Raw genomic sequence first — 25,135 nt, 5'->3', positions numbered from 1 at the left:
CATCCACAGAAAACACACGAGCTTAGACAGGTAACGTCACATATAAGATTGGGATTGTAGCCTGACATCAATGACAGATTTTTCAATTTGAAGCGTACCACTGAAAATAGTAAATCACACTGTAAAAACCCCAAGGAATTTACTAGGACAGGTATCGGATGGAAACCACGTCACCATACTAAACTTAGGCTGCCCGTCGACAGTTAGCTCCGCTAGAGAACAGACACTAAGCTAGTTGATCGACATTTTAAGTCCTAAATCGACGATTTTAGTCGAAAACACTTATAGGTATATTCATTCTAATTCCATTTAATAAAATTGAAAAAGTTTATTTAATCTTTATGTGTATAACTGATATGAAACAAGAGTAGAACCACATTACAAAATAGTATACAAATTTTTGGATATGGCGGTCAATTACTATTCTCGAAGTATGAAGTAGATGGAACTCTGTGTGCAGAATGACTACGTCACTTGACTCAATGATACGTGTCTAAAACGCACAAGTATAGTTGTTTATTTCACCGTTCGTCAAGATATCAGATAATATGTTCAATTCAAAGTGAATAAAAAAAAAACATTACACGGGAATAAATTGTATTCTTCAAATGGAAAATAAAAGTCTTGTCATCACGTCGCTCTTCGAGATTAATACAACTCTTCAATATTGAAGGAAGAAACGATCCATGTTGACTTGAAGTCGATACTTTTTGTGTTTTCCTTTCCTGATTAAAGATGAAGAGCTTTTCATTCTCCTACTTGAATCGTGTAATTTACATCAGGGGTGAAATGGGGGGATAATCGAGGAGATAAAAACGATAACTTGACAATTCTTCGGCCCCTTGTATCAATTTTTTGTGGTACAGATTGATTCAGATGAAATCACTTAATAGTAATTGACTGTGGGATCGGATCATACTCGGTTTACCACCATACGGCAGTGGGAGGCGGGCTAGATATATAACACTACGGTTGCTTGGTTCCAGCTTCCAGATTCTGTATATATGCTATCTACCATTTGAAAAAGTGTCAACCCATAGTACAAATTGTTTCGTCTTTAATTAGCAAATAAAAACTCCTGTTCTAACGTTATGTGTCCAACATCGTGGGTTTTCTCCGGGTCCTCCGGTTTCCTCCCACTGCTAAAGACCCCTATGCACAAGCGAATTATTGAAATAAAATTGAACCATATGTTAGTCCCGAAATTACCTAGTTTGTGTCGAGTGGGCGTTAATCTCTCTCTCTCTCTCTCTCTCTCTCTCTCTCTCTCTCTCTCGTTATGAGGGTAACTAAAATAAATTTATCAAATAGTCTTTGATGTGATGTAACGACTTTCTTAGTATATGCCACGTGTTTATACAGGGTACGAAGGGGGGAGGCAGTGGGTTATATTGGTTTTATTTTTTAATAAACACTGACTTACTGTTCCCCTCATAACGTCACATCCGGCATCTTTAAAGATAGACCCATGGTATATTTCCACCTAAAATTATTTATTATATAACTAATAATTATGATACAAGTCTGAAAATATCAAAAATCATTCAGCGAGAAAAATTGTGAATGTAACTGCGGGTGGTCTGAAGGCGAACAATAACATCATGGGATTTCGTAACACTGTGTGCAAAACAAGACAATATGATCAGGCCTACAGCAATAAAGTTAAAACAAGACAAAATGATCACGACTATAGCAATCAAGATAAAACAAAACAAAATGATCATGACTACAGCATTCAAGATAAAACAAGACAAAATGATCCCGACTATAGCAATCAAGATACATGTTAAACGTGATGACGTCATTTCTCCCCTCCTTATCGTTGACTATTTATGAATGTCTGGGAAACATGAGATATTTTGTTTAAACCATCTGTCCTCCACCAAGTTGTCGAAACAAACAAATAGAAAATAGAATACCAATAACCTGAAAGATAAAATAATTGATAATATTTATATTTATATACATTTCAAAACAAATAGCGTGAGGTAATCAGATAGTTATGACACAAGATATACTAGGAGCTATGGTGGCTCAGTGTGTCTGTCATTGAGTCAACTGGCGGAGGTTTCGATTCTACGGTTGTACGTGACAAGAAGTAGGGTCGTCTGTCCAACCTCGTGGGTTTTCCCCAGGTCCTCCGGTTTCCTCCAACTGCTAAATACCCCTACGCGCAAGCGAATTATTGAAATAAAATTGAACCATGTTATTCCCGAAATTACCTGGTTTGCGTCAAGTAGACGTTAAACCCAATTTCACTCTCTGTGATAAGTGTATCTGTTAAAGGTGTCTGTTAAGGGTGTTGCCTGAAGAGGTTCCTCGAGAGAGAATTTTAAGCGTGGTTTCTTGTCATTGGGCATAGGACCTTGATTTTCCTTCGCATCCAAACGACACAAGCTAGGTAATTTAGAAACTAACAAATGGTTCTATTTTATTTCAATAAATCGCTTGCGCATAAGGGGCTTTAGCAGTGGAAGGGAACCCGTGGAAACGAAGAAACCCCACGAGGTTGGAGAGACGATCCTACTCCTTGTCATGCACAATCGAGGGTTCTAAACCACGCCACTTGGCTCAATGACAGTCCCTACGATTTCACCACTACAGAATCAAATCTACTCTCACAAATATAATAATTTTATCGTGCATAACATACTACAGTAATGTCTACAATTCTGCAACTGGTCAGATGATTAAATGTAAAGAAAAGCATCTCACCATGACAACAAGCGTTGCTAGAGCGAATCCACCAATCAGTAAGGAGTTCATCTCTAGGGAGTTTTGTAATTTGTCATAGCAACCCTGAAATTAATCAGTAAAATACGTTTATCACTCATATTTCTATTTATGGTAAGATGAAAATAACCAACAATAACCTCCAATACAATACCCAATGTCTGGATAATCTTTCAGTCTAGCCTCTAGCATCCAGTTTAATTAATGTCAATGGACATTTCTAAAAATAATTCCTTGGAGACACAGGAAGTAAATGTAGAAATGTAAATGTCAATATAACATGGATTTAAAGGAACTCAGATTCTTTGACTTTGGTTAAAACAAAGCCTTGAACCGGGTAGGCCTAGGATGTTATTTCCGGGTTTTATTTCCGGGATGTTTTTTCCGGCGTGTTACTTCCTGGGTATTACTTCCGGGATGTTATTGTATGGGTATTGTACTCATATGGTAAGTCCATTTGGTTGGGGGGTTCGGAAATGTGGTCGTATACAGCCGTGACCATTTTTCCTCCGTCCGACCCTATTGATTTCCAAACTATTGTCCGCGCCTATGAAGCATTAATTATGATCTGATCATTTTGAAATCTTAAGAGATGTTTAGCTCACAGTTGCTTGTGTGTGCACGATTCGTTGCCTGGCAACCTATGGTTATAGACGTTTTACACAACTCCATCACTTACCTCCGGGTATAAAGCTTCATTCATCAGCATACTAGAATTAACTGGTGGTCCGAGACTAGGTGGACCGTAAAAGGCCATAGTTCCGTCACATTTGGGTAATTCCCCAGCCGGATCACAGCAACTACTGGGTACATATGGTACACCTGGTGTAAATAGAAATCATTTAAATACTGACAGATCCCAAGGACACCATTTTATACATAAATAAAGTGTTTATACTCTTTTAATTGATTGCTTAACACATCTAAATCGTTAGAACCCCTGAGCTTCCGGGGGAGGTGGGCTAGTCCAGTTGACGCACATCAAGGCTCATATGCTCTGAAAGACCCACTTCCCGACCTCTTCCGTCGTCATTAGACCAGTCAGTGCACAAAAGTAGGACGTTAAACCTCATTTCATTTCACTGTCAGCCCTGACCATTCCCTGGGCTAGCCTACACCACCAGGACCCGAATAGGAAATATTCCCATTGGCCGAGAAAGTTCATCCAGATTTTCCAGCGTGGTTTCCCCTTGTCAGTGATGCAGGACGGAGGGCCTGACAAGGAGGTGGGCTAGTCCAGTTGACGCACATCAAGGCTCATATGCTCTGAAAGACCCACTTCCCGACCTCTTCCGTCGTCATTAGACCAGTCAGTGCACAAAAGTAGGACGTTAAACCTCATTTCATTTCACTGTCAGCCCTGACCATTCCCTGGGCTAGCCTACACCACCAGGACCCGAATAGGAAATATTCCCATGGTCCGTGAAAAACTATGGAAGGGCCGGAGTTTCTTGAGCAATGGTCCGTGTCAAACTGTGAAGTTGTTTAGGTTCTAATGATTTATTAATTAGAGAAAAAATTGTTTAATAAATTGTTATACCTGAAGAAAACTGTTGATACCATTTAGTATCAGAAAGTTTATAAAAAGCCCAGGATTCTGTTGAATTGATACCACCAGTAATACCACAACACATCAACTGAAACATCAACACAAACACAAGTCACAGTAAGAGCCCAGGGGAAGAACGATCTATGTTACCTTTTCCATGAAACCCAGTTAATGGTGGCAAATTGTATAAGCTTTTAGCGGGCGGAAGAATTGATTTCAGGAAAAAAACGACCAGAGTCACATCGAACCAAGGCCCTTCTGGAATGATCTCCCGGTTGAAAACAAGTCCACCGTACCTTTCTTTTGACCTAAATTTGTTTGAAAAGTTATACTGATAATTATGCTAGGTATTAAACATCATTTTGAAGTTGTAATTAAACCCACTCGTTGTTGTGTTCGCGTCAAGCATTCTCGCCCATTAGGCTTGTTTGCGTTTTACACGAAAAGACAAGAATATGATTCAGATCGTTCTCTCCCTAGGCTCTTCGTTTATTAATTGGAAATATAAAGGACATAATAATATGGAATACAATAACTGTTTATTCGTGGAAATATACAGAGGGGGGACATATTGTCTCAATGAAAGTTCCCCCGGATTATCAGACGTAGTTCCCCTTTGTCAGTGGTGCAGGACTGACGGCCGACCAAGAATCTAGTTGCCCCCTCCCCTCCCCTCCCACCACACACACACCTCTAATGCTAGCTTCCCACTGTCGCGCGATGCGTTACCATAGGATTGTCCCTATTGAGTCCACGATCTGGTACGTGCAGATACGTTCGGATACGTTTCGATACGATCAACACGATTGCTACGACTGACCTCAATATATGATAAGATGTGATAGGATCACCATGATTACTCCACGATTAAAACCACGACTTCAATCGTAGCGCGAATCGTCATAGTGGGAAACTAGCATTATACCAGGAATTACCCTATTGAGTCCACGATCTGGTACGTGTCGATACGTTCAGATACGTTTCGATACGATCAACACGATTGCTACGACTGACCTCAATATATGATAAGATCTGATAGAATCACCATGATTACTCCACGATTAAAACCACGACTTCAATCGTAGCGCGAATCGTGATAGTGGGAACCAAGCATTAGGACCGAACACATGTATTGTTCTAAATTGGTGTTTGATTCTGGGTTTGTAAATGGCAAGAAGAACAGTTACGTGTCTAGTTCATGGCCTCTGATTTTCTACTGTCCAAGTATTTTACCTTTCGTTGTAATTTATCCCAGGATTCGGTAAATTGTTGATTTTCTGGCGAATTCAAATCGACGCCATATTTATATTTAAGCCTCGTTTCCAACTCTATTTGAACTTGATTTATAATCTGAAAAGAAAGACAATTCCGACATTGTACTCTGATCAAGAATATTTTGGATAATGACAAATCCGTTAGTGTCAAATTTATTAATCCCATTAAAACATCTAATATCAATTGCCATAATGATCAGAAATCGTTGAAAATTGATAGGCTTCTTTGTCTCGTGACCTTAAACACTGTATAAATATAAATGAAATGAAATGAAATGAAATGAAATGGGGTTTAACGTCCTACTGTTCTGCTGCTAAACTGGGCTAATGAAGACGGGCATACGCCATACAGTGTGCTTACTCTTATATCGAATTCCAACTGCCAAGGGATCTTTTACGTGCACGCCAATGTGTACACGGGGCCTCGGTTTTTCGTCCCATCCGAACGACTAGACAGCTGTCCTTGTCAGGCCCTCCGTCCTGCATCACTGACAAGGGGAAACCACGCTGGAAAATCTGGATGAACTTTCTCGGCCAATGCAGGGATCGAACACCCGACCTCCAGGCTAGCGAGCCAGCGTCTTACCCACTTAGCTACGTGATCCCTCTGTATAAATATAGTCAATCGGATATTAACTTTAGCCTCTAGAGCGTCCACAAGATTTTTTAGAGTGATCAAGAGCCATATAAATGAGGCAGTAATTATCAACAATAGTTGAAAATCAATAGGATTCTTCGTCTCGTGTACTTTAACATTGTGTATAAATTCAAAGACAATCGGATGTTAACATTAGTCTCCAGAGCGTCCACAAGATTTGTTAAGAGTGATCAAGGGCCACAACTCAGGCAGAAATAGTTGTAAATCAATAGGATTCTTCGTCTCATTAACTTTAGCCTCTAGAGCGTCCACAATTGCCGGACGGACGGGTGCGACGACAATATACGACCACATTTCAATGTGGCGTATAAAAATGTTTTCAAAAATACGAAAGACGTATTTGATTCTCGAGAGAATGAAGTTGTACAAATTATATGAAAATCGAAAATTAGTCATAGTAAACTAGGGTACAGTAAAGATTAATTCTATTATCGTTCTGTATTGATGGTAAAATAATAGTAACAATAAGTTTTTCCTTCTCACAAATTAACTTATATGTCTTGACTTGGTTAAAATAATGTAGGTTTTGACCGAGGGGAATTCCGTCAATGAAAACGTCAAATCCAGCCATGACGATATCCAAATCACGTGACATATATGCCACGTGCAGTAGGAACAGTGGAAGACACTTGGCACCAAATCAATTCCGCTGACGACTGAACTATCTCTCGGTACCATTTTGGAATTAAAAAGACACTCTAAAATGGAAAACAAGTATTTGCTTTCGTTTCGGATTATAAAAGTCAACTAAGCCATTCCAAGTTTTGTAAATTACACTGGAGTTTGATTGTTTAATATCTGTAATGGCGACGACTCTTGTTCTCAGATAAATCCAACCTAGTCTTTAGTTGAACAGTTTAAGGAAATGGAAAATTCGTGTTTAATTTCCTGGCAGTTCCCTGGAATCATTGCTATAGTAACCGGGCTATGGTCTTAGAATTACACTCAAGAAATTCTGTTGACACGTGAATACGAAATTAGATTTGTCACTTTAATTCTTTCTAAATTCTGTCCATCAAAATTCTGACTTTTTCCCCTTTTTGACTTAGTCATCAATCCAACTCAGATTTTTATCTTTCTATGAATTCCTCAGATCTTCACAGACTAATTTCTGTGACATTTAAAACTTGCCGCATTTTTTGGCAATCAACGCTTTCGATATTTCTGTTTTAATTTTTCCAAAGGCCCGTTAAAATATCAATGATTCTGTCTCTGGTAACAAAAGCAGTATATTTAACAAACACTGACATTTGTGGTCAAGACAAACATGTATATTAAATACAGCTTAAAAGGCTCTGAATGAAAGACGAGAGATTATCTACGGTTTATATTTGGATTTAATGTTTTCTTAATTAAATGTGAAATAATCAATAGGAGAACATGATAGCGTGGAGTAATTCATGGAAAATTTCATATTTTACGGAAAAATGCCACAGAAATATCATCCCTTTGTACTTGGAGAGAGAGAGAAAGAAATGGGGTTTAACGTCCACTCGACACAAACTAGGTCATTTCGGGACTAACACATGGTTCAATTTTTTATTTCAATAATTCGCTTGCGCGTAGGGGGTCTTTAGCAGTGGGAGTAAACCGGAGGACCCGGAGAAAACCCACGAGGTTGGGCAGGCGACCCTACGGCTTGTCACATATAACCCCGGAAGTTGACTCAATGACAGACCGTGCGATACAGCGCGCACGCGCTAACCATTCGACCATCCAACCCCACTTGTAGACGTAGGAGTCGGGGGGGGGGGGGGGCACAATCATCAGAGAATAAGCTCATACATTATGGAAATATAATTGTATAATTGTAAAAGTAAACAACCATCACAGCTTTGTGGAAAGCTCGTTTTAGTGGCTGATTGAATCATTCTGAAATTCGGGTAACAAAGATGATGTTCGGGGCGAATAGCCTCTCCCTCCACCCCAACCCCCTCCAGCTGAGATTGACCCCCTACGACTATGCTTGAAAGAATAAGTTCGCCACTTTTGCGCTAGGTATAAGCGCATTAAAACAATTTAGAATTTGAAAATCAAACAAGTTTTGACCGCAGTCTTTACCTATCACTACTGAAATGTCCAGACTTTGAAAGGTGCAAATTTACGCTGAAAACGTCATATGTTACGTAAATGTTCCAAGATTTGACACTCCCTCCACCCCCTTTGACTTTAATATTAATTCTCGTCACTTTGCCCTTCTCTATTAACGCTTTCACAAATTTTCGTAGGGCTGAACTCTTTCTACCACAGGTGGAGGAAGATGTGACTTGCTCAAAAGCAGGTATGAGTTTCACCATGGAAATCGTGAGATACATAAACTAAAAGTAGCATACTAATAAAAATGTAACTATCCGCCCTACATTTCAACGTAACCAGCCTCTTAACTCTCTTATCCTACAAAAACCTGGTAGAAAAATTAGTAATTCAAGTTCTACATAAAAGTTCAACAAAATATCGCAATGGCAATGAGGTAAAGAGAGAAAATCCCTATGAATAAAAGGCACTATATTTGTGGCTAACCAAATGTAGTACTTTTTTTGGGTGTTTAGTGTCACCAAATGTATGGACTTTTGGCTTTCAATGTCACTGAAAGTATGGATTTTTGGCGTTCAATGTCACCGAAAGTATGGATTTTGGGGGTTCTGTTTCACCCAATGTAGGAATATTTGTTTTGTGTCGTGAAATGGCCGCGTGTATGTGTCTGTTTAAAGCGACCAATTGTTGAAATGATTGAGTGTGGTATATATTGAGTGTATAATATGATAAGGTTATTTTGAACTCAAGGGTGTAATTATAGTTTGTTTAAGTATTTATCAGTCTGTAAATCAGTCGGTAATAAATGGTTTACTATGGTGTTATTGTCTTTAATAATCTGATCAAGGGAGTGAACTGGGTATAGAGTTAAACTGGTCAGGGAATATTTTATATTATAATGATATCATGTCTGGTATATAAACAGATGATAAATGAGGAGAATAAATCTCTCTGATCTGATTGGTAGTAAATCGCCATAGTTGATAGGTCCAAGTCATTGCTAGGCCATCATTGGAACCATTTTCATAGTTAAATTGACATTACAACCTCACCCCACTTGAACCCCAAGCCCCATCTTCTCTTTCTCCCCATTCTGTCACCCCCTCTCGACACAATAAGACAAACAATAACCAAGTCGAAGTCGACATGCTCTTAATCTACCGAAACATCATTTTAATCGCATCCAACCATATCAACACAGTCCAATACATCTTGCCTATATAAAAGAGGTTTAGCTTTTAGCTGGTTTGTGAAAGATTGGAAAGGAATGAAATCAAGATACTGCCATCCCATTTAAAGAATATTTACCCCTTCGCTTCCCCCAATTGACGTCAGGATTAGTGATGAACCAATGCTGCCCGGGCAAAATTTCTCTCATAGCACACTGTATGACAATGCCCCAATTCATTAGCCCAATATGAGCAGAACAGTAGGACGTTAAACCCCATTTCATTTCATTTTTTTTTGTTGTGAACCAACTTTAAAAGACAAAGAAAACCAAATTACCTTGTTCCTGAACACAAATCCTAAAACTCCAGCAGCAATAAATACCGTCAGCATACATATAAATACCACAAAATACTGAAATAATATAGAAACAGTCAGTAGACATATAAATACAATCAAATAGTTCGGAAAGTTTCGTTCCTCGGATAGATGTGATAAATTGTTATTGACATTTAAAGATGCATTATGTACGAATTAGACAAAGAGCTGACCGTTCCCAGGGCCCTCACATGGTGGGGGGAAGAGGGGAGGGGCATATGCCCGGGGGAGAAACTTCTTGGGGAGGGGGACCCTTTGAATATTTATGGACTAGCAAATCATTAGCCTTCGCTTCCACTAAACCCGTGTAAACCAGTTCATATTACAGCAAATAGAGAAGTCACTGAAACTTTTGTCCTGACCGTTCTTGCAATAAGAGTTCAACAATAGATAATGCAAAATGAATGTATTGAAAATTTCATTCAAATTACATTATTCATTGCGAAGTTATGGGTGTTTGGAGTTTTGACAACGGTACTTGGCAATCGAGACTAATGATTATTTTTTCGTTAAACTCTTAAATGGCTGCGGTGTTTAAATAATAATTTATATAAATATTTTAAGACGGAATAAAGACCCGCAATGGGCAGATTTAGCTCTTGTTTTCAAATTTGAGTGAAGTCTGTGTTGTGTGTCACTACAGAACCGGGATTGTACAGCGCAGCTGGACGCTTACGGCTAGCCCCCGGATCTATTCACTTTTTTTTAAATTGTCTGTCTGTTTGTGTTTTCCTGAGTATGATGTCTTGTCCGTTTATTTGTTTTTGTGTAAATTGTGTGGTGTAGTCCCCCCGCACTTACTAATAATGTATCTAGTTCTCAAAATTCTTGAAGTGCACTCAGTGTTTTCGAATAATATCGTTGATTTAGAACTAAAAATATCGGTCAAACAGCTAAGTGTCAGGACCCTGTTTCACGAAATTTTAACTAAAGATAAAATCCAAATTTTAGTAAATACTTCAATTTTGATTGGCTAAGCACTAAAATCAATCTAATATTATCCGATCAAATTACTAATATTTGGATTTTATCTCAGTTAAAATTTCGTGATACAGGCCCCTGTTCTCAAGTGGGTCTAATTGTAGCTAGACAGTGTAAGTTTAGTATGGTGTTGACAACGTGAAGATGAACATGACTCCCATAGTGAATTCTACTATTTTATTTGGTTTACGAGGTCATGACAAGGCAGGTTTAACTGCCTTTAGTGAAAACCAAAGAAATTTCCACAATTTTCATTTACTTAATCAAGTCTAAATTTAAATGATATTCCCAGAAAATGAAAAACAAATCACTAATTTCTTCTTCACTTGGTTTTATTCCGTGTTAAATCAGTATTAAATTACTAGTTGATTCCCCGGGGACTTGGCTCTCAATATTAATCACCGTTAACGTCATCATCAACCGGTTTCTAGTCCAGCTCCATCCGTGTGTAGTGTAAACTAAGGCGTCGGATCCTACAGCCAACCCTCCGTGATGATCTACTAATGTCGTTAGTTGGATAATGGTGACTTCAATGTAGTCTATGTTCACCAGACATGAACATTCCCTATTAAATCTTCAAGTAAAGTATTTACGCCTATCAATATCGCTGATAAAACTAAAGTAAATTTTCGCCTTGCCAAGGTATGAAAGATTAAAATATTAAAGGACGCATAACTCTTGTCTTTGGAATTTTATAAAAGTCGAAAATGAGTAAAAGAAATAAAAATAGCTTTTATTAATGTTATATAAATGCATTTACATTTTTATTCTAATTCCTAATCAGATATGTTCGGTGAAATACGTCAGCAGTCCAAAATGAATGGCAGTCGTTTAGGCCTGGATGGTCCAGTCTACAAGATAACTTCTGATCGAATGGATGATTTAAAAATAAAAACCGGTGTGTATGTGTGTGTGGGGGGGGGGGGTGTGGAGGGGGGGGGGCAATATATTTGTAACCCGAAACTTATTTGTACAGGTTGTCACCCACAAGGTAGCTGGGTTAGAATTCAGTTTAAGGTTTTTTCTACTAACGACATTACCCAAACTACACTTAATTATTCTTTCCATTTCTATATAAATTACATGGTTTTAGCTAGTGCACAGATTCCGGAATGGGATACTACCCGAGTAGTGGCAAATAGTAATCTCCAGAAAGACAGTGCGGGGAGCAGCGCAGAAGCCCGATGGGTTTCAAGGATCGAGCGCCCATGAAATGTTGAGTTTTGGGATGATTTTAATACTAGCGAGACTTAAAATTACATCCACCAACTCCCATCCCCCATTCCACACAGTATCTACGGGCCTGGTTTCAGCCATTTTTATTTATTACGTCGGCTGTCATTTTATTCTTCCTATTTATTCGTCCTTTCATCAGTCATATTCTGTCTTTTTATATCGACCAAGGAGACCTACGTTCATCCGTCTCGGCTTGTTTCAATTATCCAGCTTTGATCCCTTCCTCCTGTTTCGCGCTTTATTTACTGGATCAATCGTGGCTATAGTCAATAGTCTCGTACGTCAATTACACGTAATCTAGCTTCTGACTGCCATTAAGAACAAAATAAAATCTGAACACTCCAAGGTTCTATATCCATCGTGGCACTAACCTTAGATAAGAGTTGTTTAAATAACTTAATCCAGAATAATATTTAAAGAGAGGGGTTTAACGTTCACTCAACACAAACTAGGTCATTTCGGGACTAACACATGGTTCAATTTTATTTCAATAATTCGCTTGTGCGTAGGGGTCTTTAGCAGTGGGATGAAACCGGGGGATCCAGAGAAAACCCACGAGGTTGGACAGGCGACCCTACACCTTGTCACGTACAACCGGGAAATCGAAACCACACCAGCTGACTCTGTTGACTAAAAACCCAAAGTTTATGACCGTCTTTAGAATATTATTTGAAAGCCAGTTGACTCAATGACAGACCAAAACCATTGGACCACTAAACCCCCCTACATAATTTGAACAGGAATACAACTTTAAGCTAAGAAAGACTAGGATTGCGTAATTGTAACTGATAATCGGTTAGAATTCCCCTGAGATCAGAATCATTGCTTTTTCTAACCTCTAGAGCTACACGTTCACTTCGTTGTTTTTTATTTGTGACGGGTGTATTAAGCTGTCTTATTCTAGGACGTGGATCGCCGAGTCAATATCACCACTCCGTGTCATTGATTGCTTGGTTAGATTGTGAGTTGCTAGCGACTAGAGAGAGAAATCACGGTTTTAAGCACGTCTTGTCCTTATCAATTTTTGTTTAAGCTTCACTTTGGTATTTTTTATTTTTTTTAAGAAGGTAGCTTTATTTTTTATAAACTTATTAACACAGACAGCATCGTATGGGGTACGTCATTTCCCCCATTTGATGATTAAATGGACAAGGGATGAACATACTAAGATCATTTCTTTAGGGGTCGTGTCTTATTGGGTTCAGGAATATCGAAATCAAGTTCAAACATATGATTATCATTCTTCTAAAATAACAAGGGACAGCGTTAGACACGTAACAGTTCCAGATTGGTGAGTTTTCCGTACGTAAAGAATCCCCCTCCCCCTCCCCCTCCTCCGCCCCCTCCCCCACCCCCGACAACCGGTCTGAAAAGCGATAGTTATAGCCTGTCTATTACCATTGATAACAGTAGGCGCTAATCAATCAGAAGGCTAAGATCATAAAAAAAGGGAGACAACTTACACAACATAAGAAACCGCGATCTTCTTTAATGGATCCACAGCAACCACATAACGACACAACTAGAATTATCCCTCCGCCAGCAGCCAACGTATACGAACCGGCTTTGTAGATATCACTCCCCAAGATGGCGGCAGCTTCATCTGAACCGAAATCAGTCAACAATGTGTAAAGGCCAACAGTTAAAACTGCGCAGCCGACCAGCTACAAAATACAGGATATACACTAATATAATAATCCAACTGATCTCTGAAAATCATTAAATTAAAAGCACCCCATTGCCTAAACATTAATAATAGTTAATGAAATGGGTTTCACGTGGCTAAGTGGGTAAGACGCTGGCTCGCTAGCCTGGAGGTCGGGTGTTCGATCCCTGCATTGGCCGAGAAAGTTCATTCAGATTTTCCAGTGTGGTTTCCCCCTTGTCAGTGATGCAGGATGGAGGGCCTGACAAGGACAGCTGTCTAGTCGTTCGGATGGGACGGAAAACCGAGGTCCCGTGTACACATTGGCATGCACGTATTAAGATCCCTTGGTTTTGGAATTCGATATAAGAATAGGCCGTAGTGCCGCTGCCCGGGCAAAATTTCCCTCATAGCACACTGTATGGCGTATGCCCGTCTTCATTAGCCCAGTTTATTAGCAGAACAGTAGGACGTTAAACCCCATTTCATTTCATTTCATTTCAGTTAATGAAATAGGATAAAACGTCTCGACAACAAATTAATTATAGATTATTTTGAGATTATAAAGTCCATTTCATTACGACGTGGGTAATTTCGCCATACTCGTCTTTAAATTATGTCAACGGTTCTTTTACTTGCACTCCAATCAGAACGACAAACTAAAACTTTCCTTGACAGTCCGAAACCGGGACATAAAGGCCACCGCTTTTTTTCAGAGTATGAAGTATGTGTCACCAACCATAACATGTCACTTCTAAGAATATGCGGAGCCACGGTGGCTAAGGGGGTAAGACGGTGGCTAAGGGGGTAAGACGCTGGCTCGCTTGTCGGGAGGTTGCGTGTTCGATCCCTGCATTGGTCGCGAAATTTCCTCCTGATTTTCCGACGCGGTTTTCCCCTTGTCAGTGGTGCAGGACTGAGGGTCTGTCAAGGACAGCTCTCTAATCGTTCGGATTGGACGAAAAACGGAGGTCCCGTGTATACATTGGCGTGCTCGTAAGAGAACCCTTAACAGTTTTGCCGCAGTCCGGGCAAAATTTCCCTCATAGCACCCAAGAAAGGACACCCAGTGTCAGTTTCCAGAAAAGGGACACCCAAAGTCAGTTTCCAGAGAAAGGAACCTAATGTCAGCGCTCAGAGAAAGGACACACAATGCCAGCTTTCAGAGTAGAGACAACCTAATGTCAGCTCTCGCAGTAGGGACACCCAATATTAGCACCCAGAGTGCGGACGTAAAAAAGGGAACGAATACCAATATTTCTTGTCTATATATGCAATGGTTGGTAAAGGTAGCAAGATAATGAGGGCGTCGCGCTGGCTCAGTTGGTAAGGCGCTGGCTCGCTAACCTGGAAGTCCGGTGTTTGCCGAGAAAGTTCATCGGGATTTTCCGGCATGGTTCCACCTTGTCAGTGGTACATGACGGAGGATCTGGCACGGGACAACGTACAGTCGTTCGGATGGGACGAAAACCGAGATACCGGGTACACATTGGCGTACAAGTAAAAGAACCCTTGACAGTTGAAAATCGAAAAAAGCGTAGGACGTAGTGGCGTTGTCTTGGCAAAATGTCCCAAACTGCCCTCTGTATGGCTTCATTAGCCCAGTCGACTGGGGAATGTGCGTTCAAAAAATATTTTCCAATACGTGACACATTTTAAATTTTAATATCCACCCCAATTAAAAGTAGATAATATATTCAACTTACAAAAGATGAAAAACTAAAAATAATTAGAAAATATTTCAGACACTTTCCACAACCAACCACAGAACTTTCCGCCATTTTTCTTTATCTGCAATTGAAAACATAAATAGGTTACAATATCTCACCAGCTCATTGCAGAGCTCAATATGGGTTTTTGATCAGCCAAGATCCCTACGTTGATCTGTAAGTGGACTGTCTGCTGCTGAAGGGTTGGTCCGACCGCTGCTGGGCTCTGGTCCGGCTACAGGTATCGAGATATCGCGGCGTCAGTCGGACCTTGGCTGGTTAATGATGTCAACAAGTGCTTATTGAAGTATGAAAGTTGTGTATGAATTGCATATTGCATTGTATATATATCGTAATATTGATTTATGTATATAGTTTAAAAATCACGTGTTTTGTAAATAAACCATTTGAAATAGGCCTATACTATAGGCCTACGATTAGTGAAATGAATAAAATATTACAATAAAATATCAGATATATATATATATATATATATATATTGCCATATAATTCTTGTCTAGGAAACAAAATTTAACCAATTTCCCTTCTCTTGACTAACATGTTGTAGGCCTATTTATATTATAAAACTTTAAGCTATGTCACGATATTTTATTAGAAGACCCGACTCCACAGAGCTGACCATGTCCATGTGGATTACAGACCCCTTGGCAGAAAACCCTTTATATTCTCATATAGTATTATACTCTGGTGTCCTCTTCAATCGACGCCCCGCTCCCTAAGCTTTCCCTAAACACGTCCTTATTTTGAATAATGGTTGGTCCAGGGATGAATGTACCTTCTCCATGCCTTACAGTTTAAATAGGTTCACTTAAAAACGTTCAAGAAATGTTTGCATGCCATTAGGAGTTATCTCCCTTTACACAGTGTGGCATATGGAAGACCGAATAGGACAAGGTTAATGATTTGTGTTTCTACATCCCAGTTTGAACATTTTATATACGAAAGCAATATTTTAAACTATTTATTGTTAATTATATATAAATATATACTTGAACAGCGCCAAACCTGTTCCAAAGCATGCTCGAAGCGGGATGAGAAAATAGTTACATACACAGTGGATAGACAGTCTAATTCTTGTAGAATTCCTGATATAAATGAGTATTCAACTGTGATTTGAAATAGTCAAAGTATTAAAGTCACGGATTCAGAGGAATGAAAACTGTGCACGTTAGATCATAAGGTCTGTCATCGAGTCAAGTGTCGTGAGTTCAATCCCAAGGAGTAGGGTTGCCTACCTACCCTCGTGGGTTTTTCCGGAGTGCTCGTCAAGTGCACTGATCAGTCCCGGGCGAGTGATACAGGATTAAACGAAAACAAGGGAGTAAGTGGGCCTATAGAAAAAATACGGCATAGCTTGTAGTTTTACAATATAAATAGGCCTACAACATGTTAGTCAGGAGAAAGAAAATTGATTACATTTTGTTTCCTAGACAAGTAGGCCTACTACTGCAAATGAAATGAAATAAAATGGCGGTCTAACGTTACACTTTTGTGGGCCAACCGGTTATGCAACCAATCCAGAACTACGGACAAGCGGGGGTGGTGGGGGTAGGCTGGAACATCCCTAGGAACTTTTTTGGCCAACGCCGACATCGATACGTGGACCTCCTAGTTGTTGTGCTAGCGACTTACTCACTGAGCCCCGCCCCTCATCCTGTATCACGGATACGGAGAAGAACTGGGGGGGGGGGGGCTAGGCTGGTACATCTCTAGAAAAGCCGAGTTCGAAACGTTGACCTCCTGTTTGGTGTGCTAGCGCCTTACTCACTGAGCCATATTTATGTTATTTTATGATCGTTGGGTCGATATATTTTGTCACATCAAGATATATAAAACTACAGGAGGCACAATAAAACGAAAGTAGAAGAATGTTATCGAGGTAGTCTCGGTCACTTAGAACCTCCTTGTCTTCAACGTAGGAATATTCATCTGAATGATAGAGACTAGTATCCAGGCGGTTAAAGTCTAGTATTCGAGACTAGCGGCAGGTGAGATCATAAACGTCTCCTGCTATTTAACGACGTGGTCGCGACAAAAGACATATTGCCATGGATAGACTTATGGAAGCCTATAACTACCATTCATAATTTCTACTTTTCGCCTCTTCAGAACACGAAAGTCGAAAAGTAGAAGTTACGACAAAATGTGAGGCGACAAGACGGTATACAAGCCAAAATAAACTCGAAAATAGGAAATTAAGAAATAACACACCGCGATAATAGCGCCCCCGTTTTTTCTTAATTTCTACTTTTCGACTTGCATTTTGGCTTGTATACCGTCTTGTCGACTTTCGACTTAGTCATATTTTTGTATTTATTGATGTCAGTAAGAAGGCGCCAACACGCTATACAAGCCAAAATGCAACTCGAAAAGTAGAAATTAGGAAATTAACACACTGCGCTATTAGCGACCTATGATCTGTCGTACTGTCGAGGTTGGGTACACGGGGCTACCCCTTATTACATGTACGTACAAGCTTGCAACTGAAACCACGTAACTGCCCTCAAAATGACAGACCTCGTGATTTAAAGCGCACGCGTTAGACCCACGTGACCCCCCTTTCCATTTAACTTGCAGACAAATCGCCCATATCGTAGTCAAAATTACTCTTAAATTCCGAGTCGTGCTAATTTTGAGGTGTGGTATTCAACCGTCCGTTAAACCTACCTATGGAGGCAAGTTGTTTGGTTATTCAATAATTAAGGCGATTTTCGGCTTGATTTGAATTTATTATCTTTGGATGGTCGTGATAATGTATGTTAAAGTTTGAGTAAAATGTGTTTGGTAAGATTATTTCTAAATTAGAATAAGTATATATGTATTGTACCTATAATGTAGATATATGTAGTTTTAATATGAACATGTCGTACAGGTCAATATGTATATTGAATGACTCGAAGGTATAAGGCTAATTCTCGATCTATCTAATTACCTTCTAAATACAGAAACAACAATTGCTGACATATATGTTAACCAGCGTAAAAATGAAATGAAATGTTGTTTAACGTCCTACTGTTCTGCACCGACTGGGCTAATGAAGACGGGCATACGCCATACAGTTTGCTACGAGGGAGATTTTGCCGGGACAGCGGCACTGAGGCCTACTCTTATATCGAATTCCAACTGCCAAGGGATCTTTTACGTGCGCTCCAATGTGTACATGGGGCCTCGGTTTTTCGTTCCATTCGAACGACTACAAAGCTGTCTTTGTCAGACCCTCCGTCCTGAATTACTGACAAGGGAAAACCAGGTCAGAAAATCGTCTAACACCGGGCGCGACCTCCAGACTTGACCAGCGTAGAATAAAAGCGTCAATGCGGAATTTTCAAGTATGCGTTCATAACTTGTAAAAATATTTCCCGGAAAATATCATGCCCATACCACCAAGCATGTCATTGCGTCCCCTTCTCTGATTTCCTGTGGTATGATTTTTCTAAAGAGATAACGGATCTACGCATGGCTGAGAGTCACGTTATCAATCAGCTACTGTAAAGGTCCGTTCATACTACATCCGTATCCGTATCTGTAAATACTTGCGTGAATACGTACTGGTATACTTACTGGTATCATTTTTAGAGAAAGGGTTGAAATAGAATCCGGCACGTATTGCACACAAAAACAACTGCGTCCGTTAAGCCGGATTGATTGCTCCCAGAGCGTATTTTTGTAAAGTGCGTCCGGCATTTTGGCTAGTGAGCCGAGCTTTAGCCAATCAGCGAGTACTTTCCCCTTATTACATCATCTCCACAAATAGAAACTCAATCTCTGACAGACAATTCAGCCTTGAAAGCCGGACGTTTTCGCGTTTTCTATTTGAACGGCAAAACGCGGATACGGATGCGGGTGCGGATACGTTTATGAATACGGATGTAGTATGAACCGAGCTTTAGTAGAAACAAACACGATTCATACGAAACTTACGCTATATGTCCACAATTACAATGTAGCTCCGCTTGGGAACAGACACGAAGCTGATTGACCGACATTTTAATTCATAAATCGACGATTTTAGTCAAAATCACTTAGCATACTCCGGGTATTTTGAGATATATTTATTATGATTCCATTTAATAAAATTGAAATGTTTATTTTATTTGGTCCTTAGTTGTAAATGAAATGAAATGAAATGGGGTTTAACGTCCTACTGTTCTGCTCCTAACTGGGCTAATGAAGACGGGCATACGCCATACAGTGTGCTATGAGGGAAATTTTGCCCGGGCAGCGGCGCTACGGCCTACTCTTATATCGAATTCCAACTGCCAAGGGATCTTTTACGTGCAAGCCAATATGTACACGGGACCTCGGTTTTTCGTCCCATCCGAACGACTAGACAGCTGTCCTTGTCAGGCCCTCCGTCCTGCAACACTGACAAGGGGAAACCACGCCGGAAAATCTGGATGAACTTTCTCGGCCAATGCAGGGATCGAACACCCGACCTCCAGGCTAGCGAGCCAGCGTCTTACCCACTTAGCCACGCGATCCCCCCTTAGTTGTAAAACGGATTTTGGTCCCGAAATGACCTAGTTTGTGTCGAGTGGACGTTAAACCCCATTTCTCTCTCTCTCTGTAAAACGGATTAGAACCATACTAATATTTGTATCATGGCCGCCATTCAGGGCAGAGATCTATTCTCAAAGTAGATAGTCCACTGTGTGCAGAATGTAACACGGTTGTGTTGATATATTAAGAAGGGTAGATAAACACGTAAAGACCTTTAAACAGAGAGAGAGAGAGAGTATAACGTCCACTCGACACAAACTAGGTCATTTCGGGACTAACATATGGTTCAAGTTTATTTCCATAATTTGCTTGCGCGTAGGGGTCTTTAGTGGAAGAGGAAACCGGAGGACCCGGAGAAAACCCACGAGGTTGGACAGGCGACGAGAGAGAGAGAGAGAGAGAGAGTAGGTCATTTTAGGACTAACATAAGAAGGGGTCTTTAGCAGTGGGAGGAATCCCACGAGGTTGGACAGGCGACGAGAGAGAGAGAGAGAGTAGGTCATTTTAGGACTAACATAAGAAGGGGTCTTTAGCAGTGGGAGGAAACCCACGAGGTTGGGCAGGCGACTATAATCTTTGTTACGTACATGCGGGAAATCGAAACCACCGTACTTGCCACTTGACTCAATGACAGACCTTCTGATTCAACGCGGACGTGCTAACCATCGGCCACCCAACCCCCATGTTTAAACAGAGTTTACGTCTATCTATTGGCTAAGTTCTACTTCAGACAGCAAAAGTAATTAAACGATTATCACGACAAATTCTTTCTATGTAACGAAGGAACGTTAAATGACTTTGGGTGTAACGTCTTACTTAACTATCTAATAAAGACGGGCATAGCTCAGACAGTGCATTCGCTATAGGGGATATTTGCCCCGACAGCGTCGATACAGCCTAATCGTAATTAGATTTCCAATTATCAACGGATCTTTAACGTGCAGGTCAAAACGTTGCGTCCCATCCAAAAGATTAGGTATCTTTCCTTGCCGGACATTCCGTCGGACTGCACCGCTGACAAGAGAGGAAATCATGCTGGGAAATAACAAGGAACTTTATCGGCCCCAGAATCGAACCCTGGACCTCTTCCATACAGGAAAAACGTCAGTACCACCCACCATCTTAGCTAAAATTGATTTAATCCGATTCAATGCAATCCGAGAGATTGATGAACCACGGGGAGGAAACGTCCACATAAAAGTAAAATAGGCTTTCAAAAAATATTCTAAAGACGGACATACACTTTGAGGTTTTTTTTTAAACTAATCGACGCAAGCATTCTCTTCCCTTCTTGTGGGCAGTTCGTTTGTCATCGGAATCAACCATTTATGACCAAAACTTGTCTTGACATCAGAATAGACCGATCATGGTCCCACACACATTACGAAACTCACTAGAAACCATGGGGTTCTGGAAGTAGTCGGGGCGTTGGATGACCGAATGGTTAGCCCATGCGCGTTGTATCATAAGGTCTGTCATTGAGTCGACTGGCATGGTTTCTATTCCCCGGTTGTACGTGACAAGTAGTAAGCTCGTGTGTCTACCCTCGTGGGTTTTCACCGGGTTCTCCAGTTTCCTCCCACTGCAAAAAAAAAACCTACGCGCAAGCGAATTATTGAAATAAAATTGAACCATTATTATGTTAGTCCCGAAATCACCTAGTTTGTGTCGAGTGGACGTTAAACCTCTCTCTCTCGAGAGAGAGAGAGAGAGAGAGACAGAGAGAGAGAGTAGTCAAACATGTTCTTCTAGAAAAGATAGATCTATAGCAGAACATAATTTGGAGGGAAATACCCTGATCTCATTTTCAAATCTCCACCACTGAAAACTACACGTGAGAGAAACGGATACGTTTATCCGGTTTACAGTATATATTGATCAAATTATGTACTTAATACTCGAGACTAGATTTATGACGTGTGAATTTCAGACACACCTGACGGAAGTAAACCTCTTCCATTCACGTGAAAATAAAATGTCCACTTGACACAAACTATGTCATTTCGGGACTAACACATGGTTGCATTTTATTTCAATAATTCGCTTGCGCGTAGGGGTCTGAAGGAGTGGGGGGGAACCAGGACCCGGAGAAAACCCACGAGGTTGGACAGGCGATCCTACTCCTTGTCACGTGCAACCGGGGATTCGAAACCACGCCAGTTGACTCAATGACAGACCTTATGATACAGCGCGCACGCACTAACCCTTCGCCCCCCCCCCCCCCCCACAATAAGCCACATACATGTAGAGAAACTGACATAATGATGACATTTCAAACTATGTCTACGATCACGCCTGAACGTATATGAAAGGGACAGTATGTAAGATTAAAAAAAGAGCTGACAGTTTTTGCTATAATAGTTAAAAACTAGATACTGCAAGGGGGGTGTGGTGAAAATTACTGCCCAATGACTTCACTCTGAGTCGAGATATTGCCGTTAGAAGAACAACCTCAATTGTCATTGCTGCCGTTATTAAGACAATAAACAAGGTCCTGGGGCCTGTTCCACGAAAATTTAACTAAGATAAAATCCAAATTTTAGTAATTTGATTGGATAATATTAGATTGATTTTAGTGCTTAGCGAATCAAAATTGAAGTATATACTAAAATTTCGTGAAAAAGGCCTTGACTATTCATTTTTAAATCAAATTATTAAATAGCAGAACCGTTTTAATCTACTTAAAACCAGAGCCTTGTGGTCTTGTGATGATTATTGTCTAATTAATAGTTTATATAACAATTAAGGCCAAAAGAAAGACCTGCATCAGAAAGATGTAGCTTTTGTATAATGCTTGTTAAATGTGGCCACAATTATGACCCAACGTACAATATAATTGACACTTAAAAGGTACACGTAGGACGTTGAACCCATTTCATTCATTCATGCATTCATTCTAACAAATGGTGTATAAAAGGAGTAGTGACCTACATTGTATAAAGGCTACCCTGTAACAAATCAAAATGTAAACAAACGCAACACATTCGGTCTCTAAATCATTGACAGCAAAACACAAGAGAGAGATAGAGAGAGAGAGAGAGAGAGAGAGAGAGGGTAGCTCAACGCAAACTAGGTCATTTCGGGACTAACATATGGTTCAATTTTATTTTCAATCAATAGCTTGCGCGTATGGGGTCTTTAGCTGTGGGGGGAAACCTGAAGAAACCCACTAGGTTGGGCAGGTGACCCTATTCCTTGTCACCTACAAGCGGGGGATCGAAACCACGCCACTTGACTCAATGACAGACCTTACGCGGCAACGCACACGCGTTAACCATTCGGTCAGCCAACCCCCTACACATATACAAACGAAGTAGCATAAATAATATAACCTTAAAAGGTAAAACAAAAGGTAAACAGTAGGACCGTATTTAAATATTCAAACTGTAAACAAATGCCACGTATTCGTTCTATAAATAATAAACATCAAACGTGTAATAAAACGAAAAACCCTACCCTTAAAAATAAAACAAATTGTCAACAATTGATAGTGCCATCGTTCTACCGACTGGGATATTAAAGACGGGCATACGTCATACAGTGTGCTTTGAGGGACATTTTGTTCAGACAACGGCGCTACAGCCTACTCTTATTTCGAATTCCAACCAGGGGTGTTTTTCTCAATCAATCAATGTCATTTTGTAGATTCTGAAGCATATCTAGGGTAAAAAATAAAATCATATTTGCTATCTTAAAAAAACGTGCTCTGTTCGTGGTTGACTTTCCGTCCATTGAATTGAAAAAAATTGATCTTGAACGCGAAAGTAGTTAACAGATGATCGGATATCAGTCCAACGACAATCCGCTGAACATCCGTCCACTGATCGGGACGGGTTACCAATAGAAGCAAAAGCAGACCACCTACCGCACAAGGTTGTTGAAGTCCGTTCTAGTCCCGCTATGATAAAGAAAGACCTAACCACTCAAGAATGAGGAAGCATGGTGAAGCATTGTTACTATTACAAATTATAAATAACATTAACATACCGGGCCTACCCTGTTGTTGGAGAAAAAATAACTACATGGGCTGGATCCTATCCTCCAAAACAAACCTGATTCCAGCTGTCAAATGCTCTTTTACGTGCACGCCGCGGAGACCTAAATATATATATTTGCAAAATGTAAACAAAGGCAACGTTTTCTCTACATGTAAATGATTTCTGTCGGAGTGATTTAAGATAGAGAAAGTGGGTCTATATCAAAACGATTTATAAAAAAATCAAATCTTACCTGTAAAAGACAACATCTATAAACAAAGAACAGTTCGATCCAACGTGACCCAGTGTTACTACTACAATAAACTTGACAATACCTGTACAGGTATCTCATTTAACATTCACAAAGCTTAACACAGGTGATATAACCAGTCAACCGTGACTCATTATAGACACGGTTAACCAGACGGTAAAACAATCCAATTGCCTAGAGCTTGTCAATATAAATAATGCAGCTGTACAGAAGACTAAACTGGGTTAAATAAAATATTTTAATAGACACAGATGTTGAATGTAGTTATTTTCGAACTGTGTTCATCAATACAATATTTTTTAGTTACTATATTAACACCTCATCTGAACGGAATGGTGTCAGGAATGGATAAGCATACATTGCCACATGCACGACACTTTCCTCCAATGAATTGACATGGGGTTTAACGTCGTCCTACTGTTCTGCTCCGAACTGGGCTAATGAGACGGGCATACGCCATACAGTGTGCTATGAGGGAAATTTTGCCCGGATAGCAGCGCTACCGGCCTACTCTTATACTGAATTCAGTGTATTCTTGGAAAAATGGTTACATACCATGGCCAGTGTGTTTGCTTTGCGTACACACCATTGTCAGGGTTGGTGTACAGAGGCGGATTCAATGGGGGGCGCGAGGGGCCTGCGCCCCCCCCCCCTAATTTTCGACAGTGCCCTTTTTTACTGTTGAAAGTGCCTTTTCTCAGACTCAGATATGTCCGTTCCCAACCCGTTGTAGGGATCCCAAATGACTCAAACCATCGACTCAAACACACCAGTCTGAGAAATAGCTCTTGGAATGGCTACAGATGAAAGGAAATGACGGATAATTTTCTTGGGGCCCCCCCACCCCCCTCAGCGGCGTGCCCCGTCTCCGCGGTCAATGCCTTCATTTTGCAGCGCCCCCCCCTTTTCAAAATTCCTAGATCCGCCCCTGGTGTATTACATGTATATTTAATTGTCGGTCGGAGTTGGTGCTGTGCATTTCATTGTCAGTGTGGGTGCGTT

General features: G+C 40.3%; 1 long non-coding RNA gene across 4 annotated transcripts; it reads right to left on the bottom strand.

The window, feature by feature from the left end:
* Window positions 1-414: 414 nt before the first annotated feature.
* On the bottom strand, window positions 415-24,252 carry LOC126819020 (uncharacterized). Of its 4 annotated transcripts, none has more exons than XR_007679460.2 (9): window positions 24,116-24,252; window positions 15,362-15,446; window positions 13,474-13,674; window positions 9,755-9,829; window positions 5,516-5,632; window positions 4,274-4,370; window positions 3,413-3,555; window positions 2,716-2,799; window positions 415-1,926 (listed from the first exon to the last, which is right to left on the bottom strand). It is a non-coding gene; the product is annotated as an uncharacterized LOC126819020 (long non-coding RNA). The 4 variants fall into 4 exon arrangements; XR_007679463.2 differs by lacking the exon at window positions 24,116-24,252 and adding an exon at window positions 23,751-23,769; XR_007679461.2 differs by lacking the exon at window positions 24,116-24,252 and adding an exon at window positions 15,534-15,673.
* Between the last annotated feature and the right edge of the window lie 883 nt (window positions 24,253-25,135).

The sequence above is a fragment of the Patella vulgata genome, chromosome 4 (genome assembly GCF_932274485.2).
Source record: "Patella vulgata chromosome 4, xgPatVulg1.2, whole genome shotgun sequence".
NCBI classification, from domain to species: Eukaryota; Metazoa; Mollusca; class Gastropoda; family Patellidae; genus Patella; species Patella vulgata.
This window is presented reverse-complemented; position numbering and strand designations above follow the sequence as displayed.